The sequence below is a fragment of the Cydia amplana genome, chromosome 6 (genome assembly GCF_948474715.1).
Source record: "Cydia amplana chromosome 6, ilCydAmpl1.1, whole genome shotgun sequence".
NCBI classification, from domain to species: domain Eukaryota; kingdom Metazoa; phylum Arthropoda; class Insecta; order Lepidoptera; family Tortricidae; genus Cydia; species Cydia amplana.
In genome coordinates, this window is record NC_086074.1 from 1,849,866 (window position 1) to 1,859,498 (window position 9,633).

The following is a 9,633-nucleotide window of genomic DNA, read 5'->3' on the forward strand; positions in this document are numbered from 1 at the left end:
GTTTTATGACGTGAAGCTGTTTTTCGGGACAATTTTCACTTTGTCGGGAATCGGGAACACATGCTAAAAATCGGGAGAATCCCGCCGAATCCCGACCATCTGGCAACCCTATCTACAGGTCGCAATTCTTAACCGATTTTCGTGAAATTTTGTGACCGAATTCTATGACTAAATAAATTTTTTTTGTCGATCCGGTTTTTGGAAATTTTTCAAAATGGTGGAGTCGTGATAGCTTCCGCCTAAACAAATAGTCGTATCGGTATCATAAGAGTTTTTTCTTTTTGAGATATGTTTATAGATTAAATGGCCAAAAATTCAGAAATTTTTTATCCCTGGTTTTGGCGGTATTTAGATATTTAGTTTTTACTTGAGAATGAGTAGCTAAATTTCGTCAGCTTTAGTAAGAACTATAATAGCGTATTTTGCAAACGTTCGCTTTTTTTGTTTGCATCGGCAGGTCCCTGGTTCCATCCCCAGTAATTGTATACTGTTACATAATTTTATGTATTTTTTTTATACTTAAATTTCGTATAGTTGTTTTTTATTCTATTTTTTATTTTGAAAAAATGAAAAAATTCGTATTTTTTATTTATCAAGCGCGGGTTAAGCGTATTTGTTTAATTTTTGTTTGTAGCTTTATGTAGTTTTAAATTTTTTGTTTATATTACATGTACTATACCTATATTTTAATAAATATTTTTGCCATACATTTATTCAGTTTTAAGCTCTGCTCGCGAGGTCTACAGCTCACAGAGCCACTAGTTATTTTATTTTATTTCATTTTTATTCCAATAAGGGAAAATCTCTTGTGGAAAATGTAGTACTATAAAACATTGTCTGCTAGTAAACCTTCGGGCAAAGCAGATAGATTGGTGTAGTACACCTTTAAACTCAAAAAGTATCTGCATCCTGTCTTTCATTTGGGCTCATAAGGCCCTTGCGCTCCCATTCAGCGCTTAGGTATCATGTTACGTTGTCGTTTTGCCTCTACGAAGAATTTTTGCCACATACCGGGAAACCCATGTTATCGGCTACGACGTAGTGTCCATCTTGTTTCACGCTGCTTAAGAAGGACTCAAGAGCTTTTCTACCCCAGTGGCCAGAGGTTCTACAAGGATCCACTCATTCTTCGTAAAAGCAAGATGTTTCTAGTACTTATACCTTAAAGGGACCTTATTCTCGATGGCGCTTACGCCGCACAGCGTCGCGCGGCATTGTATTTATATCGGAGCATCGTTAATAATGGCGTAACCGCCATCGACAATAAGGTCCCTTTTCATAGATAACGTCACATATTCAGTATAAAATATAACACATTACGTAACAATAACAAGCGAGTGACCGAGTAATGTCCGATAACCCGAGATAACCCCTCAAACAGATAATTCACTTTAATGTTCTTATTATTCCACTTTTATTGTTTTAAATCGATAAATAATAGGTTATTTATCGATTTAAAGGCGTGATACCATCAATTTTGGTCAATGGAGCATTGTGAAACCATACACAAAAACCGGACAAGTGCGAGTCGGACTCGCCCACCGAGGGTTCCGTACTGTATTTGTTGTTATACTAAAAAGTACGGAACGCCCACACTGTTACAATTTAACTGTATGTATGCCTTTTGTAATAAGGTCCAACAATGTACAGTTAACCTTTTGGACGCCAATCACCGATATATCCGCACCGTAGGTTCAATGCCAAAGACCGATTAATCGGTCACATATCACAGAGCAACATAGACCTTTATGCACATAAAGTTCAATTTCAGTTTTGACACTTCGGTGACGATGACGTGGCGTCAGCGTGACAGCTTTTGTTTGACACGGCGTCGAAAAGGTTAATAGTGTTGCTGTTTGTACTGTAAATACTTTTTTTAACTTCATTAAGTATGTACCTATTGTGGCTCTCACAGATCCAATAATAATTATAATTACCATTTGACCACACATATATCGCGCGTGGTAAAGCGGCCGCGAGTTGATAATGCGGCCTGCGATAACCCGGAACGTATCACCATCATATCACCGTCTAAAATAACTACATTACTGCAAACTTACTACATTCCGACAGCTGTCTTACAAATAATTACTTTGTAATCAGACTAGCCTAATGCCGCCACTTCGTCTGCGTTGGAGGATTTTCATTAAAAAAGTTACGAGTGTAATATTAATATATCTCCGGGACTTAAACTACATTTAAGAGGAAAGGGGATGCCCGCCTCTCCATAAACGTAGTCCCCATTTTCCTCTCTGAATATTGACGATTGGAAAATATTTTTACTTGATTTGATGTAATGTTAATACGAGTACGGACGTACGTAACGTAGGGACGGACGTTAGACTTTTTTCGATTTTTTGATTATTATTAGAATTAACAGCGAAAACCCAATTCCATAGCATCTTTAAAATGGTCCTAACTCTTATAATAATTAAGGGGCATAGCTGCACGTATTTGAATAGAACAAAAAGAGAGTGTCTCATTAATTCTCATTATTTATTAACGTCATATTTTCAGAGAAAGAAAATTAAAAAGAGAAATTTAATATTAACGATGACATAGGCGCACCTTGTTCCGACTCTGTCATTGAGATATTATTATTAATACCAAACAATGAAATTGTCGCAATCGCAACCTGTAGAGTCTGTGTGGAAAGAGAAGAGTCGTGGAATGTATTGGGCCCCATACATTCCACGGCTCTTCTCTTTCCGAACAGACTACCACGCGAACAAAACGTCGTGAGACTCACGCACTTCTACGCACGCTTCTATGGTTTGTTGTCAAAACAAAATCAACTCATGGCGCAAAATACTGGTTCTGTGTGTCGGTTCTACACGTTAGTAATAATAATTCAATGGACTCTGTTAGTTTGTAAGTCTTTCTAACACAATGTATCACGACATCCTCCGCCGCGTCTGTTTGTGTGTTTGTATGTTCGCGAGAAACTCAAAAACTACCGAACGAATTTTAATGCGGTTTTCACCTATCGATAGAGTGATTCTTGAGGAAGGTTTAAGCCCCTCCAGACTATGTGCGTGAATTGCGGGCGAAGCTGCGAACGCGAGTGTGGAGACGATTTCGCTGTCTGCGATAATCGACTCCACACTCGCGTTCGCGGCTTCGCGCCGCGTTTCGCGCACGAGTGTGGAGGGGGCTTTAAGTGTATAATTTGTTAACCCGTGCGAAGCCGGGGCGGGTCGGGATACTTGTAGAAATCAATGAAATGAATGATTCCTTTTCTAATAGGTGACAACAAACATGCTGCTCACGCGCAAGCCATCGTTACAATACTATCTGCAAGTCAATCACTTCCTACTGCTAATGAATAACTTATTAATAATGATTATTAATGAAGGCCGGTTATTATATCAACAGAATCAACATATAGCCATAGGTACCTATCTCTTGGGGCATTAAGTATAGGACCAAGAATTAGGGCACCTAGGGAGTACAGAGAGGGGAAGGGAATGGCACAAGAAATAGGGTCCGAGAAATAGCGTAAAGGCACAGAATAAATAACAGTACTAGCGTATACAGAAAGGACACTTCCTGCAAAACTGAAGTTTGACATCGATTCAAGGACGAATCATGCTATCCCTTTCTAATGTATGGCACTATCCCTTCCGGCTATTTAGGGTTGTCAAAATTCAAGTCTTTATCTTATCTGTGGTCTATTAATTGCTCGGAGCGGAGCAATGATGAGCCGAATGCGGCCGAGTTTGTTCCAAAGGAGGAGTGTCTCCCCACTGGTAGGTAAGCAGGCCAATTCGAGTTTTAGTTATTTGATCTGTTTCCGATATGATACAGATTCTGCCAGTGTCAAAAGTGACGTTGTTGTTAAGAAATGTCACTTTTGATACTGACAGATCAGTATCATATCGGAAATTCGGAAACAGGGGGCACTGCGAAAACCGAAATTCGCAAATCGCGGGGATCTTTCTCTTTTACTCTCATTAAGACATAATTAGAGTGACAGAGAAAAATGCCCATGCCATTTTGCTCTGTCACTCTAGTTATAGGTACGCTTTCGTTGGAGTAAAAGAGAAAGATCCCCGTAATTTGCGATTTTTTTACGCGGTAGGCCTTCTGATCGAATAACTAACTCTAATTGGCCTGGTAGTCTAATTGCCGATACAGACGAACTGCAACCGGACTGCAATTTGTATGGGAACTGCACGCCAACTGCAACGTCGGCTTGCAGTTTCCATACAAGTTGCAGTCGTGTTCTCGGGTTGCATCAGTCCGTCTGTACCGGCACTGCGCGCAGCATCCCATCGCTGTAGCATAGCGTAGGTATGTAAATAGCATAGCCTCTGCTATGCTAGGCTTATCTAAAAACACAAAACTAATTGCAGTTCACTAGGTCTAACGTTGCCCGTCAAATGATATCTAATTGTGTATAAACAAAGCTATCAAATACTAGTTATTTTATCAGTTCCTATTAGTGTAATTAGTGCTAACAAGTTTATTTGTGTTTTATCTGTAGGTAGTTTATCTGGTAATGGTACATTGTATCTAATGTACTTACTTATTTTTATTGTACCTATTGGCTAAACTAGAAAAACAAATAACTAGATAAGTATTTAGGTATAAAATTAGCAGAGTGAGGGATGACATATGACATGCGCGCTAATAGTCTCACAAAAGAGAAAAGCACAAAGATCATGTAACCTCCTAAGGCCCAAGGTCCTACCTATAGTATCTATTCAGTTCGATGTAATTTAAACCATGTTCAATTGGAACAGAGTCGCTTTTGCTTTCTTTCGTTCAATTTTCAAACAACGCAAAATCTACTCTATTTCCTACAATTTACGTTCAAACTTCAGTGGAAAATCTTGGATGTTTCGTTTAATATGGCTGGGCCTTAGGACGGTAAAGTCACGTAATATTGATATTTTCATTTATAAGGAAAGGTTATTATGTATATAGTATTTCGAGTGTGTAAAAGTCTCAAACAAACGTGTCACAACATTTACTTTAGACATTATCTAGACAGTAAATCATGTTTTAACTCACTATCAAAACCAGTCCATTGTGTTTAGTTATTTACATACATTGTTAGCGGTGTATTAAATTGTCAGCACTATCGGTCGGTAAACGGCAAACATTACACTCTTCATGTGTCCTTCCTTCATTATGTCCTAAGAAAACCCAAATATTTATTAAATATTATCTAAAAACGAGAATCAGACAGACACAGGTGTCTGAAAAATCTGATACGCAATGCTTAAGTATACAAAAGATAGATATAATAAGTATATACCTAAGTAAATATTATTAAATTTTGTCTGCAACTATATTTGAATACTTTACTTATACAGCTTAATAAAAAAACGCATTAAAACAATTTGCAAGACCGAAGTGATCAGTGTTCCTTACAAAGTTGTATACGGAACACTATAATGATCATCAAAATTTGACAAATGTTGCAAAAAAACCGGCCATGTGCGAGTCGGACTCGCGTTCCAAGGGTTCCGTACATTAAGTCCGACTCACGCTTGACTGCACATTTCTAATAGATTTTCCTGTCATCTATAGGTAAAGAACTATTTAATGTATCTTTTTCAAAATTTTAGGTCATTACTTGCCTATTTTCTTGAATAACTGCTAAACTATTATCCTAAAATTACCTATAAAAAAATATATTTGAGATTCATACAATAAGCTCTTTCATTTGATACATAACACGATATATATATGAAGTTTGAAAAACTTTATTTTTTAATTTTCTCATTTACCCCCCAAAAATGGCCTCCATATTTAAAATTCATTTATTTAAGTTACACGTCCATCTTTGGGTTACAAACGTACATATGTGTGTCAAATTTCAACTTAATTGGTCCAGTAGTTTCGGAGAAAATAGGCCGTGACAGACGGACAGACAGACAGACGCACGAGAGATCCTATTAAGGTTCGGTTTTTTCCTTTTGAGATACGGAACCCTAAAAACATATTATTTACATTTAATTAAGCTATTTTTCCTTTTGTAACTATATAAAATAGAACTTCAGCCATCATGTCTGTAAAATCTCTGTTTATGTGACTTGAAGGTCTGAAAATCTTTGATTGTATTGCGATTTTCAGTCGCAAAAGCTTTCAAAAATGTAACACTTATTTAACCAAAGCTTCCTTAAGTACCTATATGCGTTACGACCTAATAAGCGTAATATCATCAGAGAATTAGGTACTCATTGTGTTTGCACAAGCATCACTAAGTCACACTTTGTCTGGAATACCGTGTGAACTTGATAATTTACAATAATAATACAAAGTTTTTTCCTCAACTGTTTCAAGGACTCGCTAGTTTTTCTGACAACAAGGCATTAGATTTAGAGACTAATTAAGGACGTATAATGAGGGCAACGGAAGGGAGTTATTGGCATCAACTGAATGATCGTCTCGCTCTGCTGAAAGAGTCATAGCGTTGTAAGAGCGGTTTCAGACTAGCGTATTTTTCTGCGCGGTCGTTTCGGCGTTACGTGCTTACACACGCGTTACATTTCCCTACGTTTGGTTTTTACGCGCTTACAAGCACATTACTTTTCTCTACATTTGGTCTATACGCGCTACACGTACGCGTATGCTCGTATAAAAATTATAAAACGCTATTCTGAAACCGCCCTAATTGTCTCCGTTTAGGAAATTAAAAAACAACTTAAATTTATACGGCGTTATTCATAAACGTCTGCTCTCTTTATAGCATACCGACAGATAGGGACAAACGACGATCATCAACTGATTAAGTTAGCAGCCGTTTATGAATAACCCCATTAGTCTTTTATTTTTTGGGTCCAATTTATTGCTGAGATAAATTGTAAATTTTCTATCTAATCAACTAGATTTAGTTAAAAAATGCGGGGAGCGCGGTGGTGTATTGGGGTTATCAGTCATATGTTTTCTAGCTTTTGGTATCATACTAACGTGCGTAAGTAGAATTAGATATTGGAATCTATGGACCCTTCTTGTATCTCAGGTACCATGACCCGCTGTTTTAGTTAGCAACGACGCCAATATCACAGGATGGGTGACGGTTCGTTGCGTACCAAATCTCCCAGAAAGGATGTTATTCAGCAGAAATAAACCAAAATCCTATTTTAAGTAAACTCGATTGGGCGTGTCGAGGCGATAAATCGGTTTGTCAACCTTGGGTGCTTTTGTCACGCCTCCTAATTGACCTGCCATGAGAATCAGCAAAGGTGCTAGCGTGCGAAACGTCTCAATGTCAAGGCTTTAAGCATCCATATAACTGTTAAAAAAAAAAACAAGGCTTTAAAGTGGAGTCCAGACGATTTGATCAGAAATAAAATTGGCGACAATCTCCAATTTAATCACCAATTTTAGATTTACGTGTATGGTGATATTTGAGCCGGCACAAATTGGTATACTTGAGTCCGCACCTCAATTTAACCGGTAAACTCAGTCATAATCGGTGGTCAAAATCGGCGAGCCAAATTGGCGTTTGGACGCAAACGCACGGCCTGATTTGATCGGACAATTTGATTTAATCCGGAATCCGGAAAACTAAAGCCTGGACTGGACTTTATAGACAGGCTCAGAACGAATGTCCGATCGAAAACGCATTTTTGTCGAATCCGAAACCGAACCGGCCGAAATTAGAGCAAAAACCAAAAATGTTTGGGTGCATGATTTTTATGCCGAAACTTTTTGAAACCGAAACCGTAACTTCGGTCGAACACTACTCAGAGGGCCTACCGCGAACCACGTCACACTTACATGAAGCGTACGAATTTACAAGTGCGACAGAGAGGTAACACGTCGAACGTGGTTCGCGGTAGGCCCTCTGTACTGTACCACAAGACAGTGTAAAGGGTATAGCCGGGTAAGCATGGCCAAACTGCCCTTAGCGAAAAAAACAATTTCCTTTTACTGGATTTATTAACCTATATATAAGTAATGCTTTCACCAAATATTAAGCCTCAAATGCTTCAGATTAAAAAAAAATGCAAAAAAAGAAAAATCATTTTTACCAAAGTACTTATCCGATTTCTTTGTAATTTGTGTATGTTGTATATATAATTAAGGTCGCTTTCTGAAAAAAATTATATTGAATTATCTCTTAAAATAATAGTAAAAAATTGAGATGAAAATTTTCAGAAAAATAAAAAAAAATACGTGCGAGATAGCGACAGTTATAAAATTTACATATTTTATGTAGAATTTAATAATGTTTAACATATATTTTTTTCGAAAGTTAAAATCGGGATTAACAGTGTGAAAAACTCGAATTTGTAACATCCCATAATACTCTCTCTTCATACAAGCAAAGCTAAGTAGTCATAAACGAATGAAGTATATTGTGAACGCAGTCTTTACGAATTTGAATTTAGAATGTGTTATTCATCAATGGAACAGACATTTTTCAATCGTTAACGCTCTGTATAAAATTCGTGCCAATTTTCCTGTTCCCGCGCTTTTTTTTTTAATCTCTGAATGCCGTTCGCCCTTGCCGCATACAGCCACGGAGTTTAAGGTCCGCGCTCAGCAAAATAAGTCGCGTTCTAAATTCAAATTGCGTTGGGAATATAACTTTCTAGTATAACGTACAAGTTATTTTGTATGAAGAGAAGGTATTATGGGATATTACAAATTCGAGTTTTTAACACTGTTAATCCCAATTTTAATTTTTGAAAAAAATATATGCTAAACATTATTAAATTCTACATGAAATATGTAAATTTGATAACTGTCGCTATCTCGCATGTATTTTTTTATTTTTCTGAAAATTATCATCTCAATTTTTTACTATTATTTTAAGAGATAATTCAATATTAATTTTGTCAGAAAGCGACCTTAATTATATATACAACATACCCAAATTAAAAAGAAATCGGATTAGTACTTTGGCTGTAATAAAATAAAAATGATTTTTCTTTTTTTGCATTTTTTTTCCAATCTGAAGCACTTGAGGCTTAATATTTGGTGAAAGCACTACTTATACATACATATAGGTTAATAATCCAGTAAAAGGAAATTGCTTTTTTCGGTAAGGGCAGTTTGGCCATGCTTACCCGGCTATACCCTTTCATTCGATGTCGTGACGTCACGTACGCGTTTGCGTGTCATTTTGTAAGGGATTTTGAGTTTCCAAAACGTCCCGCTTGGCGCGCTGTTCAAAATTCCATTCAAAACGGTGGAGGTTATCATTAGCAAATCTAGGTACTTATATTTTTATACGCACAAAAAATACAAACATCTGGATTGAGATAAAAATACCTATATTTATCAAAACATGTTGAGTTTGAACTAATCGCGCCTACAGAGGCTACCGCGAAAACCGAAATTCGCAAATTGCGGGGATCTTTCTCTTTTACTCCAATGAAGGCATAATTAGAGTGACAGAGAAAGATGCCCGCAATTTGCGAACTTCGATTTTCGCGGTAGGCCCCCAGATGTCACATCTGGATCCGAATATCTTTTTTTAAGTTTTTTTATAGGTACGCATACTATTTTTGTTGGGAACATTGAATCCGTCGAAAAAAAAACAGTTCCAATACTGGTATATAGGATGATATAGGTAACTGCGAAAACTGAAGTTTTTCTCTTTTACTTCAATTAAGGCGTAATTAAGAGTGACAGAGAACGATGCCCGCAATTTGCGAACTTCGGTGTTCG